A 23,668-nucleotide genomic window follows, 5' to 3' on the forward strand; every position below is an offset into this window, starting at 1 on the left:
GTACAGAACTTGAGCTCAGTTAGATCAAGAACTCCAGGATCCTCAGTTTGGCTCCATGGACGACTGCCTCCAAGCAGCATTCTTGAAAACACTGGAAACACACCTGTGAGCACAGGAGTCTCTGGATGTGTACCAAGGTCTAGTCAGAGTCCATGTGAACTTGTCTCCAGTCTCCCAGTGTTCACTGAATATACACTATCTGGGGGTCTGGTTCATCTCTCACTGTTGATGTTTTCATCTAAGAAAAGTCTGATGAGTCGTGGTGGGTTGACCCTTTCGGGATTCTGGGTGCCCACCAAAGCCCACTCTATCACTTCCCTCCTCAGCTGGACAGAGGAAAGAAAATAAAACATAGGGCTCATGGGTTGAGATAAGGACAGGGAGAGATCACTCACCCATCACCGTCACGGACAGAGCAGACTTGATGTGGGGAAATTGGCTTAATTTATTACCAATCAAAGCAGAGTAACATGATGAGAAATAAAAAACAAATCTCAAAACACCTTCCCCTCTCCCTTCTTCTTGTCTCAACTTCGTTTCCTATTTCTCTACCTCCTCCCCCTTACTGGCACAAGGGGACAGGGAACTGGGGCTGCGGTCGGTTCATCATTTGTCTCTGCTGCTCCTCCCTCCTCAGTGAGAGGACTCCTCACACCCTTCTTCTGTTCAGTTGTGGGGTCCCTCCCACAGCAGACAGTCCTCCATGAACTTCTCCAATATAAGTCTTTCCCATAGGCTGCAATTCCTCACCAGCTGCTCCAGTGTGGGTCCCTTCCACGGGGTGCAGTCCTTCAGGAACAGGTTGCTCCAGCGTGCGTCCCCCATGGGGTCACAGGTTCTGTAAGCAAACCTGCTCCAGCCTGGATTCACAGATGGTTTGGATTGGAAGAGACCTTAGAGATCACCCATACCAACCCCCTTAACATGGAGAGGGACATCTTCCACCGGACCATCTCTAATCACAACATGTGTCTGACCCCTGCCACGTATCTGGTATGGCTTGAGTCTGCAAAATGCACTTGATTTTAGGGAAGCTTTGATCCTCCTTTGTGTATTTTCATGAGAGCTCCACTAAGACTTAAGTGCCATCATGGTGGCTGAGGGGGAATTTCATTGTTGGGTTGAGAAGATGGGTTGATGTGACCATCAGCAGCTGGGTGTTGTAGGGATCAGGAGAACCCTTTTCAAGATCCTGCCATTCACTTAATGATTTATGACTTGCTATATAGATGGTGGAATTTGTTCTTTTTCTCTTTAGTTGGAAGAAAATAATTAAAGGTCTGAGCATTAATGTCAGCTGACAGGTTTCCATTAACTACCATGGTCTTTGAGTCCACTCATATTTGAAGTGTTTGGTTATCTCTCTGCAAGAAGGTGGTAGATATGTAGGAGTGATTATATTATCCCTCATAGCACTCTTCTTCTTTGTTGACCTCCAGCAAGGTAAAAGTTTTTGATGCTCAAGTAAACCCTGAGGGGAAAAAAAAATCATTAAAAAATATCCATTTCTGCCTTGCTGCAGATGTAAGGGTACTAATTTTCTCTAATTTTATTTTTTGTAGCAATTAGTATTTACACTGTGAGATCACTGGAAGTTGAGGAGATGTAGGAATTTGGAAAGCAAAGTATAATGATTTTTCAATCTCTGAATCGAAATATATAGGAGCGTAGTTTGCAAATAAATACCACCTAGTACAGATGCTATATAGGTAGAAGATGATATTTCAATTGAACTGAGAAAATTTACATCCTTTCTTAGAGCCAAAGAAAATAAAAGGAATGGAAAAAACAGAGCACTGGGACCAACCATGTGATGAACCAACCTTGCAAGTCCTTTAGAAAATCATGGAGCTCTTTTTTGTATTCCTCTTACTCCTGTATAAAATGCCAAAGACAATTCTTGCTCTCCTAGTGTGAGGATCTGCCCAGCCTGGAGGCAAGGCTAGAGGGAGATGAGGAAGCTTTGCTTTCACGTGCCTGCAGCCCTGCAGCTTGGCCAGGGGCACACACAGCCATTTGAGAACATCTGGTTCAATGGGCCTGTGGTGCCCTTCCCCACCTCCAGCATCCACATTGGTTTGTACCAATTCTGTCACTCTGCTTTGGCCATTATTATTTATTATGGCATGATTATCCAAGGCACCACACTTTCTCCAATCCTTCCTGTTCCCTACTCTATGCTCCATTAGACTGAGTACAACCTGGTGCTCACAAACCTACTTTCTGGAGCTGTATTTTAGTTTGTTCCTCCCATGATCCAGCTGCAAAAGCTGTAGAAGCTGACTATTTCTCTTCATCAGGATGAGTTCACACATTTGTTTGGGAATTGATTCAGTGACATGTAGGAGTTAATTCCCCAAAGTCCCATAATCAGGTATATGCACCAGCACACCAGTTCCTCATGAGCAATTTGGAGTGACACAGAACTTTTCTGTGGTACATTCAGCTGGGGATGTTGCAAAGTGAAGGTATAATTTATCAGCTCCTTCTGAAGTGCCACTTCCCCCTCCCCCCCCAAAGATATGAATAAAAGTTTTGCTACTAGTCAACAAGATATGAACTAATTCCTGTCCTGCTGAGACAACTTCTGAACTACAGCAGGTCGGTGGTTTCCTGGCCACATGAGGGCTGCAGCAGTCAACCCCCACTGATCCATGCAGGATCTCCAAGGATGTTGTGACCTCTTATTTTCCAAGTAGCAAGGTGAATCAGGCATGTAACAAATATTGTATGGTCACCTGTGCAGCCTCAGGATCAGTATTTAACATGGGTGGGAAAAGGACGTAAAGAGATAATGTGTGTGTGTGTGTGTTTTGGGAGGGGAGGTAATTTTTAAGTCAAGAAATATTGTGTTTGGAAATAACTGTTTGATTCACATGGTTTTCTAGAGCTGGAGGAAGAATGTATATTGTTTGGGTCAAGGAAAGTCTGTAATTTTGGGGAGCTATTCTGAAAATAAATAAATAAATGACATGATTAGTACATTCTCTAACTGCCTATCCATGAGACTAAAGCTTTTTTTATTTTCCTTCTTGGCCATGCATAAGTTTTCATGCTGAATGGCTGCTTTTGGGAGCCTAATGATGCCAAGGATATAGGCTGGCTATCATTTTCTCTCTAGTTCATACATCTGGAGTAGTCCAGTCAAGGAGTGTATGGTGAAAACAATAACATTTTAAAATTAGACTAATCACTGAGAACAAATAATTCATGTTATGACAAAAATAGTTTCAGGTAATTTAGCAAGTGGCATCTGTGTTGTAGCCATCTGCAACTGGATCTTGCCTGTTTCTTAGTTGGGGAATTTTCTTTCAATTGATACTGTCATGGAAATAGCTGAGACTCAACTCCAGATACTGTTTTCTGCTTATTTTAATGCTGGCTGATTCTCCTGGATTCCCTGATCTCCTTATTAATTATACATCGAAAAGATAACAAAACATTATGAAGCACTGCCATGTCTGTGGAATCCAGCATATTGGATTTTTTTTTGCCTGGAGTGCCAAGCAAGATTAATTGTTCTGATAATAACAGGATTAATCCATTCATCATATGCAGTAAAAAGGCACTGTTAACACTCGGACCAAGTTATTCTTGGTCTTGAGAGTTGCAAATAACAGAACTGGAATTTAGAGGGTATTTCTTCCTTTAAAAAGCCCCATTCCCCTGTTACCTTCTCCTGCTCCTTGGGCCAGATTCTTGCTGCAGGGCTGGCTGTTGCCATGGGGGCAGGAGGCAGCCCTGTGGAGGGCTGTGTAGGTACGAATGTTTGGCAGAACCCTTGAATGTTAGGTAGACAGTATAATTTGCCATTTAACACCAAAAAAAAAAAAAAAAAAAAAAAGAGAGAGAAAGGAAGTGATTTTGTTTTTCTCTGCTTGCCTTAGTTCCTGCTTTCCTATGGTGAGATTGCCAAGAACGGTTGCACGGCTTTCAAAAGCTAATTTGAGGTCAGACAGTGAGTCAAAATCGATTCTTGAGTTTTGTCAAGTGTGAGCTGCAGCCGAAGGTTCTGATTTGGGAAGGGGGTGAGGAGCAGCCACACTGGCACAGTGCCCTCATGGGCTGTTCCAGCTGCCAGCATCTTCTGTACCGGCCTCCACGCTTCTGCACTTCCTCTGAACTGATAAAACTCAGGAACAGGATCCTTTCAGCTTAAACTCTTCGTGTTCAAACATTTCTTCTCTTTTGATACAGGGAAAGGAAAAGAAAGATCTCTGGAATGTGCCCCCATTAAAAGGAGGCTGCACAACTGGAGCCCGTCTCAACTCATGCATTTGCAACTGAAACACCTTGACTTTCCAGAAGTCTCTAAATGGACTGCTTTCAGTTGGAACAGTACACAGACATTATAAAACCTGCAATTACTTTTACTGTAGGGCCATAAAATATAGATCTGTTAAAGTCTGGGTGTAGAACACATGGACATCCTACAGTTCCGACCAGCATAGATGAAAGTCTATTATGGATGATGAAAACAAGGTACTAGGAAATCCATTAGAGCTATTTGTTCCCACTTGCAGTGATAGTCCCTGTAACCACATTAAATCAAAGCATCTCTGGGACTTCATTACAAATTTCTTTTATGGATACCATAGGCTGATATAAATAAGTGTAACAAAATCAGAAGAAATTACATTGCACTGTATGATTTAGGGATCTGTGATCAATTGTTTAGCATTTATATCAGAGATGCACTTAATGTTTTCATTGGGCTGATGCTCTGTAGTGTTAGGGACTGGGTACATATTGGGTTGACAGCAATCACTGGTCCAGAGTGCTTTCACCATTTAAACTGGGTTAAGGACATGAGAGTGTAAAATGAGAGAGGAAAAATGATTAAACTCCTCTCTAGATACCACCGCTCTGGGATTGAAACTATACTCATATCCAGTAAGAGAATGAAAAGACATGTGTGCTTTTGAACTCTAGGAAAGAGTAAAAAGAGAGACCAACAGAAACCTGTGGTCACTATGTGTAACAGCTCCTTACCTGTGCTCTGCAAAGCCTCTCCTTTTCTAATACGCCACCAAAAAAAAAAAAAAAAAGAAAGAAGACTGGTTGGTGTCTCTTCTGGAAATAACGAGGTTGATCAAGAATGATTTGCAAAGAGAAGCAAGAAAAGTATGTTTTTGTGGTAAAAGCAGAACAATTCTTTCCACAAGGGCATGTAGGGATAGGACAAGGGATAATGGCTTCTGAAACAGGATAGATTTAGATTAGGTATTAGGAAGCAATTCTTTACTGTGAGGGTTGTGAAGAACTGGAACAGGTTGCCCAGAGAAGCTGTTGATGCCCCATCCCTGGAAGTGTTTAATGACAGGGCTTGGAAAAACCTGGTCTAGTGGAAGGTTTCCCTGTCCATGGCAGGAGGCTTGGAACAAGATGACTTTTAAGGTTCATTCTAACCCAATTCTATGATTCTATGATTCTATGATTAAGATGGTGGTTGTACTTTAAACAGGAGTCTGAAGGAAATATTAGCCTTGTTCTCCCTGATCCACCAGGAGGTTTGTATTCGAGTTTGCAGGCTCCATAAGTTCAAAGCATTAAAAAGGAGATATGACTCAAACATGCCAATAAAGTTCAGAGAAAGTAAGGTGAACTCAAAAGAATGATTTCCCCCCCCACACACACAGAGCTCTGTTTGCAGTATGTAATTCTCGTGAGCTGGTTGGCAGTCCTGCAATAACCAGGCACAACAGCACGAGTTAGGAATGTATCATCAATCTTAGTTTGCAACTTCTTTGCTTTTATTGGTTTATATAACCTCATCATACTTAAATACTGGTATGCATCTTTGTGAAAAAAAAAAAAACCCACCTTGAAATAAACTATAGTAAATCCATCAGTTTCTAGCATAAATATATAATTTGCCTCTTAGAAATCTAAGATTCATACAACCCCAAATTATAAGAACCGTGACTTGTTGACATGATTGAGCAGATATGCCTGTGTTATAAGTCACTAGTTTCAAAATAATTTTAAACAATAAATCTGAAACTCAGACTTGTACAGTGCTACATTTGCAGGGACTGCCTGTGTGGGTGCAGTTCAGATAACGAGGGCAGAGGCTCTAACTACCTTAAGGATGTGAAAATCCAGTTTTTACTCAAGGTGGCTTTGCAATCTCAGCATGTTTACTCAACATTATCACCTCCATGCATTTGTCCCTGTGTCAGGGAAACATGTTCCTGTCCTGAAGGATGATCCTGCTGTAATGAAGACAGATTTCCAGGAGTTTTCTTTCAGTGTGCATGTGGGGGAGAATGGATTGATGCTCTGGTCTCCTGTAGGCCTTGAATGGTAGAGAATTCTTTGTCCGCCCCTAAGGCTAAAGCCCTGGAAGTCTGGGCAGCTGGAGTTGATGCCATTCCAGGATGCCTGCCTGTGCAGGAGCAAAATCTCAGTACAAGCATGAGTGCTTGTTCCCAACCCAGGTCCTGTCAGCCATGTGGGCTGGTTGGCCCCAAGACAACCTGCGGCAACTGATCCTCTACCTCTCTTCAGGTCTGAAAGTCTGGATTTGTTGTATCATCTTCATTCTTTAAAAGGAGGAGTGGAGATGGGTATCCTAACCAAACAGAGCCTTTGGGGAAGTTGCTACTACTAATTTGATCTTTAACCTATCATGGAAAGGGGCTAAATACAGTATGTCTACATTACTGGTATCTATATATACATTATTATATCAGAAAGCAGGGGACCCTACAAGTGGGTGTTACAGCATCATGCCAGTATTGCCCCCTTTTCTCTTCCACTTCACTGTGGAATGTTACCAGAAAGGTGGATTTATCAATTTTGTACCAAAAAGCTACTTATTAAATAAACACACAGCCTGTTTTCTCCCTCTAGCCCATTATCATGGTCTCTCCAAACAGCTTGACTGAATGCCATATAGCAAAGCCAAAAGGCAGAAAAGATTCCTATCCTCACAGTAGTGGCATGATACAAATAATGTCCTTGTCTCCAGTATCCCTGACAAAAAAACTTTTGAGGTTTAGTTGAAACTCCTGAAAACATTATTGAACATCCTTCTGAGCACATCAAAGTTATACCTTTTATGTGTATATGTGTATCTGTGTATGTATGTACATATAAATATTAAAAAAATGTTAAAAAGTCCCATTCGACTTCCATTCCTGGCAAGTGGATTACTTCCATCAGGTTTAATAGGAGAGTAAAATCAAGTCCCAGCTCAGGAAAGGGCTTCAGTCTGGGTTTTGAGGAGGTGACATGTCCCAGAGACTGCAATTAGGCATGTCAGCAAAAGTTTTGCTGACTAAGGACTTCCAGAGCTCAGCTGGTGTGGAGGGCAGCATCCAAGCTGGACGCTATAGGATGTTGACCTCTCTTGAGAACCCTGTGCAGCAGCCAACCATCTGCAAAACATGCAGAGTAATCATAATAATTCCCTTGGCAGCCTCTTTCAGAGAGGAAAGGGGAAAAAATGGTAGAAAATAAAAAAGAAATTCATTTCAGTTAACATTGAAATACTCCTGTGATTATTGCCTTCATGTTTTTTAGTTTGGGGCTATATATTAGAACATTTCTACTCTCAACACCAAATGTTGTAACAAGGTCCTCAGGGCTAAGACAAAAAAGAAAACCTGTTATACTAGTTTTGTATTCTCCCCAACTGACAAAGGTAGATCTTGATTCATAAGAGGAAATGTGTTTTAGGGGTAGTTAGCATTATTTATTAGATGCCACAAATAGTTTTCACATCTAATTGTAGAGATGGCCAACTTCCCGGCCCCAATGAGCAATGTACCAAAATCTTCATATCCTTGACAGTCTGTTATTCCAGAATTCATAAGAAGAGGAAGGGAAAGAAGGTTATGGGTTATGGCTTGGAGGGGTTTTTTGTTTAGTTGATTGTGGGTTTTTTTGTTTGGTTTGGGTTTTTTTGTTTGTTTTGGGGTTGTTTTTTTCCAAAGCGCTGATATATACAATACACAGTTATTGCTGTACCTGATGCTCTGAACTCATTCCTTCCTCTGGAAGCGCTGGCAGTGGCAAGCGTTGCTTTGCTGAATAGCTGCCTCTGGTTAATAACTGCAGCATTATCAGACCAAAATTGTTTCCCCTGGAAGGCCTGTTTACACAGGAGAAGTCAGAAGGTGCTGGTGTCCCCATATGGAGGTGAGCCTGTGAGAGTCCATGAAGCTGACTTCAAAATAAAGGTACACTTCAGCAGGTTCAGTTCTGAAGTACGTTGCATGCACAAATGGAGGAACAGAAAGTAAGATGAGAATATTTTTCATATGCCACTTGTAATAACCCTTTAAATACTTTGTGAGCCCTCTAGTGGCGCTCTCCATGCCCTGGAAACCTCCAGGAGCCAGCTGGAGCCAGGTAGCCCTTTAGCCCATTGTGCTAGTACCAGCACTGCTCTTCAGGGTTCAGCGTGCACATCTCCTTCTTTCATATTGCCTTTTAAACCACTGAGGTGAGGGCTTTATTTCTGCTTCCCATGACAAAACATTCTTCTAAACATAAGGGGGAACACACTGAAGCATAGTTCAGTTCACTTTAGTTCCCCTGTGCAAGTTTAGTTTGCCTGCAAGAGATGCCTGGTCCTTAGCGGGTGTCCCAGAGTTCCCTGTGTCCCACCCTGCAGCTGCCACCACAATCCCACGGCGTTATTCCAGCCCGTAGGTGCACACACTGTGCTTGTGCAGAGACAACATTATAATGAGCCCCTGTGGTGCTGTCTCCATGGGGTGGAAGCCATGCCTGCCTTGTGTGTAGAGCTGCTGCTGGCTGGCACATGAGCCCAGCCCCTTTGAGGGCTCTGCTCTCACAAATTTGTGTGGTTCCTACATCCCAGGCAGCTGTGATGGGGAATTAGGACAACATCATTCCACCCTGGGTGCTACACGTCCGGTTTTCAGCATGCCATGCTCTTTAGGGCTAAGCAGCACAAGTAAGGATACAGTGCTGCAAGCAAGGCTTCAGCAGAGGGGAATAATTTGGCTGGAAAAATCCTAAACTCATTTCTAAAAGAGCTCAGCTACAGGATTTCTGCGCAATGAAAAGCATCACTCTGCTTTTATTCTAAACACAGTTTGGAGTGCTCCTTTATTTTTTAGAATTGACTCATAAAGACTACAGGAGGGCACCAATTAGCGAAATAAACCCCTAATCCTCAGTGCAGTGCCTGCTATAGGACTGCTGTTTAACAGCCTTCTTGCTAATCAATTCTCTTCAGTCGGCTAAATGCCATAGATGCTATGTAAATAAATGCAAGTTTAAGAGTGTTCTTCTGCGAGCGGTAAAAGCTCTGTTCCTTCTACTCCACCATAAAACCAGCAGGCATGTTAGCAGATATCTACTCCACCTTGTACAAATGACTTTCCTTGTACATTTGATTGCTGCAGCTTGGGAAAAACAGAAGCAGGGAACAGCAATAAACTGCCTGTTTCTTCTTGGGCAACATTTTAAACATCAGTTTAAGCCATACCTCTATGGCAACCAAGGCATAGAAAAAAAGATGTATATTTTAGAGGCAAAATAATGTCCACAGTTTGGGCTGCTATTTTACTTCTGTTATAAATTTTAAGCCAGGCTGTCATACTTCAGCTTTCTTGATAAAATGGCTGCTCCTCATCACCTTCTTCATCCATAACATTCATCCCAAGGAGATATTTTTTCCTTAAAAGTTCAGATATTAGTAAAACATATAATAAGTGTAGTTTGAAATGAGGCAGTGTGCAAAATCCTATCAAAAGCAAATGAAACCAACTCTATCAAGTGTGATGGTAAAAGCCATATTGTCTTTAATGGGACGAGAATTTCACCCCTAGTATTGGTGTGTCAGTGAGCAATACCTTTTACCTAACATTTTTTTTTTTTTCCTAAGCAGGGTCAAAGAAATCTGGGCAATTGTGTGTATTTGTCATTTCTCTTCTGTGCTGTCCTGAGGCAAGAGCAGTGATGCTCAGAAAGGGATAATCAAACAGTTAATATTTCCAATACTTCATCCCAGTATCCTTCAACACAGACATCAGTGTGAGAAAATGAAGACATGAGGAAACAAAATTACTTGCCCTGAATTATCCATCAGAACTTAAAATAAAGCACAGATTTTTGGCATTGAGCAGACATTTAAAACAAAGTAAATAAGATGATGCTGTGTCCTGCAAGTTTCACTGAGTTGCTTACCTAACATTCTTGTCAGTCTTTATACTTATGTTGAATGACAAATCTTGAATAAACAAAACATTTTATTTGAGTGTCTAGCATTCAAGAATTTTCAAAAGCTCCAAGGTTCCAATATCTTGCCTGTGTAGGGAAATGTATCCTTTCCTCTTTCTTTTCTTTCAGTGTAGATTTTTTTAATAATTTCTTATAATGTTGTGATATGTACCATTGGCAACTTCAAACACTCACTCTTTTTGCAGATAAATGATCTTAATTATACAAATTCCTTCTGCACAGAGGGAATTTATTGATATAGCAAGATCTTATACATTAATAGTAACTAATTTCCACATACATTATTTATCAATATTGTAGCATATAGGACAGGTGATGAGCTTTTCACTGATTAAAATGATGAGTCAATTGAGGTAAACTGTACTGACAGACCACATGCACAATATGCATGATTGCTGAAACCTGAGAATTTCATAAAGCAGAAACAAACCTGCCACATTTCTTGCTCTCCAAATGTTAACAGTTGTGGAGCTCATTTCCTATTTCCTCTGATGGACACAGACACACGAAATTTTCAGCATCTTTATTAAGTGTATTTATTATGTCTAGAGAACCGAACCCGTTGACATACTGCACATGAAAGCAATCCTGAAATCATTAGTTTAATTAATAGGCAGTTAAATGATTTCAGAATATGTTTATAACAGGCAAGAATGCTTAAGGAGGAATCTTCATGAATTCAGTAACAGAAAAAGGCAGTAGTTGACCCCCTAAATTCAGCCCAGTGCAAACTAGAGGACAAAGGGCTGGTTATGCAAAAAATGAGAATGAAAAAGAATGATGATAGCAAAATACAACAGTTTCTTTGGAGAATATTTGAGAAGGTTTGTTTCTCTAACTTTATTTCAGCTTTATTTTTAGTACGAGAGGCTTGGAAATTTTATTTTTGGTTTTCTTACATTATCCAAACCCTATTCATTTAGGAAAACCTTTGGGGGATTTCCCTCTACCTCGCATTAGACTGAAAATATACATGTTTAGTATAAAGTAGATTTAAAATACGTAGCACAATTTCCTGCCAAAGATCTGTGTCTGCTGTTACTAGGCCTAGTGGTTTGTTCCAATAAACAGCTCCTGAACACTTCCAGGGGTGGTGACTCCACCACCTCCCTGTAAAACTTATTCCAATGCCTATAACCACTCTTTCAGTGACATTTTTTTTAATATCTAATCTGAATCTCCCCTGGTGTAACTTAGGGCCACTCTCTCTTATCTTTTCACTTGAGACACAGCAGAAGAGACCAACTCCCACCTCACTACAACCTCCTTTTAGGTAGTTGTAGATGTCTCTGGGCTCCTTTCATGGTTACAACTGAGATAGGGGCATCCTCATCACCTGCCCAGGGAAGAGTATTTCCCTCCACTAATCAGTAAATCAACCCTGGTGGACGAGCCTCCAGGAGCTAAAATTTGCCTCTACAAATCTTGCCCCCTGATAAACCCCCTTCCATCCAAACCACTGGTGTCACAGAACTGGAGGGGGTGTCTTCATACTAAAAGCAGGTCTGCCAAGTCAGTGTCCACCTTCCAGTGAAAAGAAAGGTCCTGCTCCCTCTCCCCTGCCCCTTAATCCCAGCTGCAGGTACCCTCCTTCCTCCTCATGCTGGCTTTGGAAGTCTCATGGCCTTAGGGCGAGCCATCTCACTTGACAGGTTGACATATTTGTCAGTAAACTGTTCTTATATTTGCATATCTATTTGTATGCAGTGTTAGATTTTCACTGGGTCGATTCTCTGAATTGATATGCTCCAGGGCTATCTGATCACCAGAGCCAGCCCAAGGGGAATGGGGCAGGAGCATGTGGCAGGACTCAGTGAGATGTGAAACCATAACCAGGAGATGAAGCTCAGTGGTAGCTTAATGTCCTGCCTGCTCCCATCACACACTCCTGTTCCGTCCTTGCACCAGCTCCAGGAGCTGCAGGAGCTGGCTCTGCAGAAAGCCTGATGTTTCCTTGCAGTCCTTGATTCCAGCTGCACTGATAGAAATGCACTTCACTGCTTGCTGTGTAGGCAGGCAAGGGCCACCCACCCCGGTGGGAGGGAGCAGGCAGGGCAGGAACATGGGACCACAGCAGATAGGTGGGACACAGATGGCTAGAGATACTTTGGAAGAGGAAATCATGAGCTCCAGCTGTGAGATCGCATCCTTGAGAGCCCCTCTGAAAGTGTTCACCGTGTCCCTCTTCCCACGTCGCTCGGTACATCTTTCTCCTCTTAAGGAACAAACGTCTCCTTATGGCAAGGACTGTGGATTGATTTTAAAACACATGAAGCCAGCTGAAAACAAAATGTATGTGACAGCTATCACGAAACTGCAGCTTTATCAGTGATGGTTGTCTGGATGTCTAAGTAGTGCTGTGAAAATGTCCGACATGCTGCGGTGGCAGTCGTCAAACCCTGACGTGACAGGAGGTATCCTTTCTGTCCATGCACACATCCCAGAAGCCAGAACTGTCTTTCTGCATCTGGCTTATAAAAACTTACTTCTCGTGCTACACATATCAATTCAGTCTTGTTTCCTTCTCTGTGATGAACAAACGTGAGCATTTGAGCTTAGCAAGCCACAGCTGCGAGATACCTCTGACAGGGAATCTGCAAACCCAAATCCCCCGGTCTGATGAATATTCTCAAAACTAAGCACATTCAGGCTTCTGTACCCTGGATATCACATGGGCTTTCACAAGATGTGAGGGACTGGCAAACCAGAACAGTGAGCTTAATTATGAAACAAAAAGAAACTATGAGAGCAACTATGCAGTAGCTAAGGCTACCTACAAAAACAGAGATTAACTCTGCCTTCTTGAGATATGAAGCACTAGCTGTTACAGACCTGGTTTATCACTGTCTTATACCAATTTTATGCTGGTATAAAAACAGGATGATGGAGCTGTGCTGAATAGCCCTAAGTATGCATCTCTTCTGTTCTGTCATATACTCTCACAGGCATAAAACAAGCTAATAATTGAGAAAATCAAAGAAAAACCTACTAAAAATGAAATGGTAGAAATGTCAGGTGCGGGGGAAGAGAATCATTATGTTCCTTGATCAATGCACTTTTACTGCAATGATCCAGCCTGAGGGCAACAAAAATTTATTGAAAATCTTAATTTTCAGCAAGATAAAGGCCTTTTGCAAAGCAGCATTAAAATGTCTTTGATAAGTAATTAAACAAGGCTGAAAGTTTCTTAAACACTCCAGAGTTAAACACGCACCTTACATATTTGACCATCTCCATCTTATCACATTATTTAATGATTGCAGCTCTTTGAACCCTGTTCTGTTATTATTGAGCTTGTTGTGCAGTACTTTATTGGTTTAGGAGACACTTTGATTCACAGTGACTTACTCACAGCACAATATTCAAGAGAATTAAGCGTGTGACCCGCTCTGTAACAGCAGCACATTGCAAAATCTATCTTCTCCACGATGCACGGGTTCACGCCATGAGAATTCATATTTCTTCTTTAAAATTGTACGAGTCTTTCCCAAGTGTAAAAGGCATTAGGAAGTGCACTTGAAAACACGCTGGAGTTCAGGAAATGCCAAGGAACCTCATTTCTGAGCGTGTTTATTTGCATAGAAATGGCAATATGCAGAGTGACTGCTGGGCTAGAACAATGCAGGAAAAGAGCCTCCAGAAAGGGGGCCAGCATGGCTGGAGTGAGCATATTGTGAGGAAAGTACACCTTGCATGGTAGCAGGACTTTCAAATAATGACTTCATTTCATTGCATCTGTGATCGGTTAATCTTAACTATTTAAAATATTCCTCATGAGATTGCTTCAAAGAAATATTTGGCTTGCATTAAGTCAGTAATAATCAGTGGCAATCTTACTTTTACAGTAAATGTACATGAAGTTTATGAGCAACTACACAGCGGGACATAAAGATATCTATTTGTAATTTCCAATTTTTATGAGTTTTCTCCAGGAAAAAAACCCAAAACACAAAAACCAACTTTTGTGCAGCCTATTTACCCAAGTAGATACCTATATACATTCATTTACTGTAAGCAAAAGCAGACTTATGTCATCCGTAATGTTTACTTTGATTAACTATAGATTGTTTGCCCTTTGATTGCTGCTAATGTTCTGTGGAACCATTTGTTTTCCTGCAGAGTTAATGTATTAAGGGACAAGGTATTGCCTTTTTTATTCATTTATTTATTTTTTAAATTTAAAAATCATTTTTGTTTAAAAGGGAAAAAAAATCCCAAACAAACAGATTTCCCAGTCTCTCACCTGTTCACTGTAGGAGTGTGCATGAACACAGACACCTGGAATATGGAGTTTATTAAGGAATAAGGGAGAATATTTTTGTGAAGAGCATTCTGATAAATTATTGGCAACAAACCACTTGTCCCTCAGGACACACAGCACTTGTGTTTCTATTGGTAAAACCTGGAGGGAACCTGTTTTAAGTTTACCTACTATTTATCCTGAAAGGTTTTAATAAAGACTGAACTGTAAAAGGGTTCCCAAGTAATGACTTGTGGATGGTGAATGTATCCCAATCCAAGGAAAATAACAATTCTGCTGCATATTTCAGAATCTTTGGGATTAAGAAGGTGGCCAGTGGAATTTATGAAAAGCAGTGTAAATAAATACATCAAGATGTGATCATTTGGAAGTTGTTTCTCATAATTACTCTTTCCTCTCCTTTTTACCTTATTTATTACTTCCTGTTGCACAGCCCAGACTATTTTCTTTTCCAAAAGCTGGGCAATCTGTGAGCTGGTGCAGAGACACGGGTTGGGACGGGCTGGTCCCACCTCGATGCACTCAAAGGGTTTCAGCCTTCCTGGAGAACCCTCCAAACATGCCTTCTCTGGAAAAATCAAAAAATGAGGGCTCGGGATTTCGCTGTTGATGTTAAGAGAGATGCTGTACCTGTTGCAGGTGAGGGCTTCATCACCCTACAGTGCTGCCCAGGTGATGATCTTCCTTCCTTTGCTTTCCGTGGAGGAGCTTTTTGACAACAGACTTTTTTCCACCTGAGAAATGGAAGCAGCTCTGCCGTTGATCTTTCCCACCAGAGGTTTCCGATGGCAGCTGTGCTGCAGCAGCACTGCAGAGCTTGAGGAGTCCACTGCTCTCACACCACAGAGACAGAGAAAGGCACGTGGGCTTGAAGAGCCTTTCGAGAGAGACTCTTGAACCTGAACTTGGTTGCCTCTGTGCCTGTTGTGAATGAAAGCAAAGAGCCCATCGGTTCTGACAAAACTTACATTGCAGGAAAGGGAGTTTAAATCCTGAGCATGTTTTGCTTCAAGGCTGTGTAGACATCTCCATTTGGTCACTGCTCTGTCTTTTTATTCCAGCACTGTTGTAGGAATGTAAACCAGGATCAAGAAGGAACAAAATGGCTTCTGTTCCTAAATAGATGCTTAAGTTATGGCCATCAAATGTAAGTTTTAATTATCATTCAGATAATTGAGTACTAACATTTTTTGTCTTTTGTTTCAGGCTGTAATTATCTCATTTTACACCTTTATGGTCACAGCTTGTTTTCATGGGCAGATTTTGTGCAGTCCCCCACAGTGAGTTAAAAAAACATCTGAAATTACTAGCATCATAATTAGGACTGGAACTAGGAACAGCTCTCCCTAATAATTACCCATATGATTAGTAACTGTAATTTATGTTGGCCTTTATCACCATGACTTTTACAAAAAGCAAACAAACAAAAACAGGTCAACATCCCCATACTTCCTTTTTGCCAAACCTGTCCCCTCTCCTACTGGTTTCTATGAGCTGTGGCCACACAGTGGGAAAGCTGTGACCTGAGCAAAAGTATTTAAACAATTTAAAAATTGTGATTATTTTTTTTCCCCAAAAAATAAGTTTTTATATTTGGAGGAGTTGCAAGCTTGCTTTTTTAGAGCTAATTGTAAACCCCAGATGTTTCACGTTTAAATCACTTTCCATGAGCCATGAGGTCTGGTGATGCACTCAGGCAGGTCCTAAGGTTTACAGGCTTGGGACCATCTGTTAGAACATCCATATGTTGTCACTCTGTCTTTTCAGTGCTGATTCAGACATTAAAAAATTCTCACTTTTATGATTTTACAATGTGTTTTACATTAATATTAAGATACAAAAAAAATCCAGAAAGTTAATACATATATATGAGCATATCATTAATACCAATGTTGAATGACTAAGTAAGATAAGAGTTCTTTTTCTCCTCTCTTGCATTTTCATGGAATAAGAAACTGGTAATATGCCTGAAAACCCTCCTTTATAATGTTGCCTCACAATCACTGACTAGAGAGATCAGAACATTTCCTGAAATAATGTGGTTTGCACAAAGTGACAGTAGAGATCAAATGGGAGAATTGCACCATGTCCTTGTTGAGATATGTGAGTCTTTTGACCACTAAATTTTCTCTTTTGTAATTTTGAATATTTCCTCCAAAAGAACATAATCAAGATACTTCCATATATTTTATTGTGCATACATCTGTATTTATATACATACCCATATCTACAGCAAGTGCAAAGATTTTGGTTGTTTCAGATGCAACCTCAAAAGCAAAATTACTTCAGAAAATTCACCCGTAGTAAAATGTTGTAATTTTAATTTGAAGTATAAAAAAGTGTGAATAAAGATTAGATTTAGAAAAACAAAAATTACTATGGAAAAATGTGCTGCAACAATAAGCAAGTGTTTTTTTATCACAGTGTGGTTGGATAGTCACCTACAGGCAGTGTGGTAGGTGTCCTTGAACACCACCGAGTTCTGCATGCCAGTGGCTCTATACTTTTCTCATAGTTTTTAACTGAAATGTATAGGGAGGTAAATTAAATAAAATAAAGGGAATATCAGAGTATCAGTTGTAATAGGCCGTTGTAAGCTGTAGAGCCACAACGTGTTGTCTGGCTTACAGTGTATCCGAAGTTCATCTGGAAGTTGAAAGGGGCCGCAGGAAGACATCTAATACACCTGAGTGATAACAATGTAAATCAGGTTTTGTGGTAATTAAGGCATGTGTGGTGAAAACAGAGGCAGATGCGTGTTTAGATAAGTGAGTTATGTGAGATATGGTAGGTGCTGAAACTTCAAGAATTGATTGCCAAATTTGTTGTTATTCCCATTCAGGGCAGATATCTTAGGGTATGAGGAGAGTCATCCAGCAGCATTTCTCTCAACATGTACCAGTGTAATGATTAGTAAAACATCTGAAAACATGCTGTGCAGCCCTCTGTAGGACTGACTGCTGACATGGCCCAATAATTTTGTCTTGTATTTTCTCTTTTACCTCCTGGTCTCCTAAAATGATATTCTTCCACTTTTTTTTGTCCCAACCCCCTGATTTTGAAGACTGAAATGAAACATATGACACGGTCTTCATTTCTCTGGGTCATTAGGAATATTCACTTGCTGAGAGTTAATCACACATCAAAGAGGCATTTTGAATGGTCATTTTAACCCTGTGACACTCTGGCATATACCGAAGAAAACAGTATTGGCAAGAATAGGTGTTATTCACAATGTTATCTTCCCAGCTTTGTTTATGGCAAGAACCTATGCTTTCAATTTATCATAGTTCACTTCTGAAGCCTGGTGTTGTCATGTAAAGCCAAGCAGAGCAGATGTTGTTATGACGATGATTATTAACATTATTATTGATGTTGTTTGTAAATGAAAGCGTGTTCAGGAGAGCACTTACATGCCTGCTTTAGTCCCGTGGAGCTGAAAGGACCACTGAGCTCCCTGTGCTTGTTTAAAGGCTGTTTTAAATAGGGATGAACCTGAACATACGTTTAAGTGCTTCACTGAACTGGAGCCTACGAGAAGTATAGAAAGTCTCATTTTCTTCACGGGGCAAACCTTTGTTCATTCCAGTCAGACCATGCAGGCATAAATCACGCTGAGCAGCCGAAGAGGTATCTCCCTGCATAAATTCCCGGATTGCTCAAACTTAACACCTAATTACAGAGCTGTGAACCCAGATACACTGAAGGCGGTTTGAAAGGCTGCCTGAAACATCATGGGTTGAGATGCCTTTGTCGGGAGCATTGTGCTGTGATGTGTAACGTGGGTAGATTCCTGTGGGATGTTGACAGTTTGTGGGAAATGCACGTAGGAGGAACTGGGTTATGAAGACCAGGGGGTTTAAATTTTTTTTTCTTTCTTTCTCTCTCTCATTGTACTGTATGTGGGCTTGGAGATTTTTTGGGGGTTTGGTTTGGTTTGTTCACTTTTTAAGGTGTGGAGAAGGAAGAGCTCTTGGTTTTGGACAAATCTGGCCGCTACGTGCAGCATGTTGTGAGTCACTTGTTCCTGAAGGTTCGATACTACACTGGTCTTATCCTCCCAAAAGAATGCTGGTTGATGCTCCTGAAAGCTCTTTTGTTCCTTTTTTTTTTTTCTCATGGTGTTTATATTGAATGATAATCACTTGAAAAGCTATGGATTTATGTAATAAATTAATTAGCTCTGCAATGTTTCCTCCGCTCTCTGCTTGCCAGTCTGTCTCTGCTGGGACTTGTTCAGTTTTTTTCCAAACAGTTACAAATAGCTCTCGGTATTATTATTATTTGCTTTTAAATAATCTGTCAGGAAAATATTTTTTTCCCCTTTCACACCAGAAGAGGATTTTTTCCTCTCTGTTATTCTGGCCTGAGGCACAGGGCAGGCATGTTTTGGGTCTGCACTGGCAGTGGGTTTTCCACATGCAAACATGCAGAATTTAAACTTCACTGGCTTAAAGCAGCGCAAGGAAAAGTCCAGAAGCTTTGCCATTGTAAAAGGATGAATTTTACCTTCATGAACAGCTTGTCACTAGTATCAACAGGGCATGAGATATCATATCCAAAGTAGTAATGCCACTAGTTATAGAAAAACAAATTTCATGGCACTCTCCCTCCCATACTTTCCTCTCCTGAATGTATGCTGGAATTGGCATATTATATCAGACCAGGATCTGTTTAATCTAAAGATGATGTATACACAACTTCTTGAAAAATGTTTCTTGAGCTTAATGAATTTGCATATTCTAATTTTCTTTATAAGTGTTTAGTCCATTTTAATGCTGCTATAACAAAGAGTACAGAGAATAATTTTGTATTTGTGTTGTGAGAAAAAATGCAGTCTTTTATCATTCCTTATGGATTTTAATCATGTAATGTTTCCACTTTTTGAATGAGAGAAACATTGAATAGGAGCACAGGATATTTCATTTGTATTAGAGTCATCATATTGCAACCTCTAATATATTCTCTCTTATTTCATCTTTAAATTAAATGGACCTAATCCTTTTTATCTTTTCACATAGAAAATTCTTCATTCCTCTACTTATTTTAATTATTTTTTATCTGAATCCCCTCTGCTACTGTATTATCTCCTCCAAATGCACTGACCAAAGCTGAACACAGTGTGCCAGTTGGCAGTGTATTATTCATTTACCTATCACATTATACTGTTTATAATGTTTTCCTCCCTGTGTCTTTCGCCTCATAATACATAATTTGTCTTTTTTTCTCCCACAGATTACATACTCTGCAGAAGCTTTCCTGCAGAGTTGTCATCAGGAGTGATCCAACCCTTTTCCAGACTGTCACAGTTTATAAGTCAATAAAATATCTGTGACTTTCCAAACTCTTCTTACTGATTGTCATTGCTTTCCATTTATCAGCATGTACTGGGCTGACATTCTCCTGTAAGGGTTGTCACCATGTTTTTCCTCAATTTTAGCCAATACTTTACTGTGTTCAGTTTTTGGCCCCTCACTACAAGAAAGACATTGATGTGCTGGAGTGAGTCCAGAGAAGGGCAACGGAGCTGGGGAAGGGTCTGGAGCACAAGCCTGGTGAGAAGCAGTGAGGAAGCTGGGGGTGTTTGACTTGGAGAAAAGGAGGCTCAAGGGCCACCTTATCACTCTCTACAACAACCACTGAAGGGGGGTTGTAGCCAGGTGGAGATTGGTTTCTTCTTCCAAATAGAAAGGGATCTACCAAGAGGAAACAGTCTCAAGTTGCACCAGGGGAGGATGAGACTGGATATTAGGAAAAAATTCTTCACAGAAAGGGTTTTCAAGCATTGAAACAGGCTATCCCGAAGAAGTGGTGGAGTCACAAACCCCGGAGGTGTTTAAAAGAACAATAATTGGTCTTCTATATAATAAATTATTATATATTAAAGTGTAAATGTGGTAGCCAGGGACATGCTTTAGTGGTGGTCTTGGCAGTGCTGGGTTAACAATTGAACCAGATGATCTTAGATGTCTTTTCCAACTCAAATGGCTCCAGGATTCTGTGTGTTGTGCCTGTGTGTTGTTCTGTAGATGCTCCCACATAACTGCATAGCTTTTTCCTGGGTTCATTCCCATCAACAGCCCTGCTAGAAGACATGGGACACCCCACCTCAGTTCCTGCCGGGCCATTTGGGTTGTTTGTTCTTACTCTTCATTTCACACCTCTGTGCTGCGCTCCTGCTGTTAGTGCAGAGCTGTTACTGGAGCTCATGCAGGCACATCTGAGCTGCCTTTGAACTTGCTAGCTCAGGTGAAGCTGGCAGCAGAAGGCAGTGTGGGAGGCTGAGAGCCCTCCTGGCTTGCACAGCCTCCGTTAGGTAGCTGTGATGATCTCCGTGCTGATACACCCACCCTCCTGCAGTGCGGGAACTACACCAGCAAAAAAAAAAAGACTCACGTAAAGCTCCTCAACCTCCAGCTGCACCTCTGAGTGCAACTTGTTCGTGGTCTTCATATCTCAGCTGTGAGGTGTGTTTCTCCACAGGTGTTGAACAGCCACTCCAGAAGGAATGAAAAAGACTAAAACACGTTATCAGAGGCTTTTGGTTAGCTCTAGTGCATAATATCCACTGAGGTAACTCCAATGATTCCAGGTTCTTTTAGGCCTCCACGTAGCAAAACTCACAATCAGTTGCTTAATATTAAGCTACTGCCAGTGGGATTTTTCCTGTGCTCAAATGCAAATGCATGCTCCTATGTTGGACTCAGTGACGTCTCTCTGTTTAAGTACCTGGCTGAAGAAATCAGCTATTTCATGGGATGCAATCTTTACACTTTAATTTCTAAAAAGTTCCTTTCTATAGCACGCAGAACAGCTACAGGTTCTGTGACTGCGTGGTACAAAGGCTACTTACTGATAGCTGGAAATGTTGGCTGCGCTACCTTTATAAACTCGGGCCAAAACCATTCATATTAAGCAATAATTTAAGCAACATTAGGAGGAATGGAGAGAGCACATGGCCAGTTAGTCACCAGAGGTACATACGTATGCAGAAAGTAAATCCCCAACCTGTTATAGTAATGCACTTGGTTACTGGAAATGCAATACGAGCTCACTTTCATGAGCAAGGATGAAAGAACTTGTTTAACCTTTGTACAGCATTTTCCACCCACACACACAAAAGTGACATCAGATGCTTCGTATAGGTAAAAAACAAGTCAGCATTTGGGAGACTCCTGAACGAGAGACAGAGATAAGCCCTTACCTCTAAGTTTGTGCATTTAACTTGTTTTGCGTTCATGGTGGGCCACTTGCAACTTCTCGCTACTTATTTCTGCATCTTTATGACTCTGACACAGAAATAAAACCCTTCAGACCTGTGCTTAAAGCACTGGGCACAAAGCACTTACTGGAAGGTATTTTTTGTTTGTGCAAGCAGTATAAAGTAAGGCTTTTGCGTTTAAATTGGGGAATATTTTAGTTTCTGATGTGCTGCAGATCGAACCACTGGCACTGAAGAGGGATTTTCACCAGGTCAGTCATTAGCTGGCCTTTGAGTAAGAGCATAAAAGCCTTGGAATGGGGATTTAAATGAGCCTCACTGAGACAGCTAAGCAAGACACAGGCTGGAAGCATCTGGCTCTGTGCAACACCTGGGTGGATTTCAGTCTATTCCAGCGTCCTGCAGGATTTCTGAAGTTCAGGGTTTCTAATCTTTCCAGAAGAACTCCGTGCTAACATTTTGTCTTACTTTTGGAACAGGTTGAGGCTTAGTTCCAATGTGTCCCAGCATGCAACAAGAAAGCATTTGGCTTTAATTGACATTTTTGACCCAAATGAACACTCTGATTCCTCTTTCCTCCCTCCTGCCTCCCTCCCCCCCCCCAAAAATTGTTTGATAATAAACTTTGAAGTCCTGGGAGATGTAGCATGTGTTTGTGAGGGGAGAAGGTGGGGGTGGCGGAGGTGGTGGAAGGAGCTCAGTTTGTCAACACAACAGCCAGGAAGCAAGTTATTTATAAGGTTTGTGGTGGAGAGGGGGCCAGCCCACGTGTTTTTAAAAAAGATCTTAACTAATCTCATGGTACAGCTAATTCTGCTATTTGTAAATATGTTTCCCTTGCAGTTTTGGTGGACAGAGGGAGAGCTAAAAGAAGACCATGGTACAGGGCATGGCAGGTCTATCTCAGCACCTCTACACCTGGGTGCTGCCCCATGCAGATGCCCATCTTTCTCTGGACTTCAGTGATGCTCCTAAAAAGGACTGTGCTATCCCTAGAGAAAGTAAGAACGGAGGTACAGTGGAACTGATGCTTTCTCAGAATTCAAAAACCCTTTATTTAAATCATGCCTCTGACAAATGTTCAGCCTAAATTTTGAAGAGTTCTTAAACCACAGAATGTACCATTTTCAGCTGGGTTTCATGACTCTAGCAAAGAGGAAGTTGACTGCGAGAGGCACATGACCATGAGACTATACTTGGCTGGACTGACATCAAAAGAAGTGAATTTTTGACACATAAAGATTTTAAAATTCACTGGTTAAGTACAGTCACATTTGGATTTATTTTCCTTTTCTGTGTAGAGTGTATAGTGAGCCATTCTTGTGGACTGAACAGCACTCTCAGTCCCATGACGCATGCATGACATGGACTTGACACTGCTGCTACATTCCTCCAGTTCAACAGCCATGCGAAGACTGTATCATCCTCAGCTAAAAAAAGTCAAAAAAATAACTTTATCTCAGGACAGATAGTCTGCAATTTAATGCTTGGTTCTTCAACTCAAATCACATTTGTGTGCATTTATATGTATATGTACATATATATGCATAGATACAAACATATATATATATACACACAACTGTATTGAATTATTAAATACAGTTATACTTTAATTTCATTTTCTTATAGTAAAAAAACACCAAACCACCCAAGTCCATCTCCTTTTTTTTGCCTTAAAGAGCAGTAAAAGACATAAACACATCACACAAGCGATCAAATCTCAGGGGATATGCATGTATTTGTACTTCATCTTTATATTTGGAAAAGTAGATTTAAAAAGATACATTTTCAATAACAATAATAATAATAATAGCTAAAACTCCATGCTGAGGTCTACCTTGTTAAAGAAAAAGCAAGAAAAGAGAAGTTGCCCTAGGAATTGCTGTAGAAACCTCCCTGAGTTACATCCATTTACTGGTTAGAAAACTAAAACCACTTAAGGGCATGCCCTGCCCTTTGTCCCA

General features: G+C 40.9%; 1 long non-coding RNA gene across 1 annotated transcript in view; it reads right to left on the minus strand.

Annotated features, from left to right (window-relative positions):
- Positions 1-834: 834 nt before the first annotated feature.
- The window catches only part of LOC113947393, a 28,216-nt gene continuing 5,382 nt past the window's right edge, over positions 835-23,668 (minus strand). Inside the window, exons 2-3 of the long non-coding RNA XR_003527705.1 lie at positions 7,975-8,151; positions 835-1,471 (exon numbers count right to left, since the gene is read on the minus strand). This is a non-coding gene — a long non-coding RNA (uncharacterized LOC113947393). The remainder of the gene's footprint in view (positions 1,472-7,974; positions 8,152-23,668) is intronic.

This window comes from Corapipo altera, unplaced genomic scaffold (assembly GCF_003945725.1).
Source record: "Corapipo altera isolate COAL_440 unplaced genomic scaffold, ASM394572v1 0, whole genome shotgun sequence".
NCBI lineage: Eukaryota > Metazoa > Chordata > Aves > Passeriformes > Pipridae > Corapipo > Corapipo altera.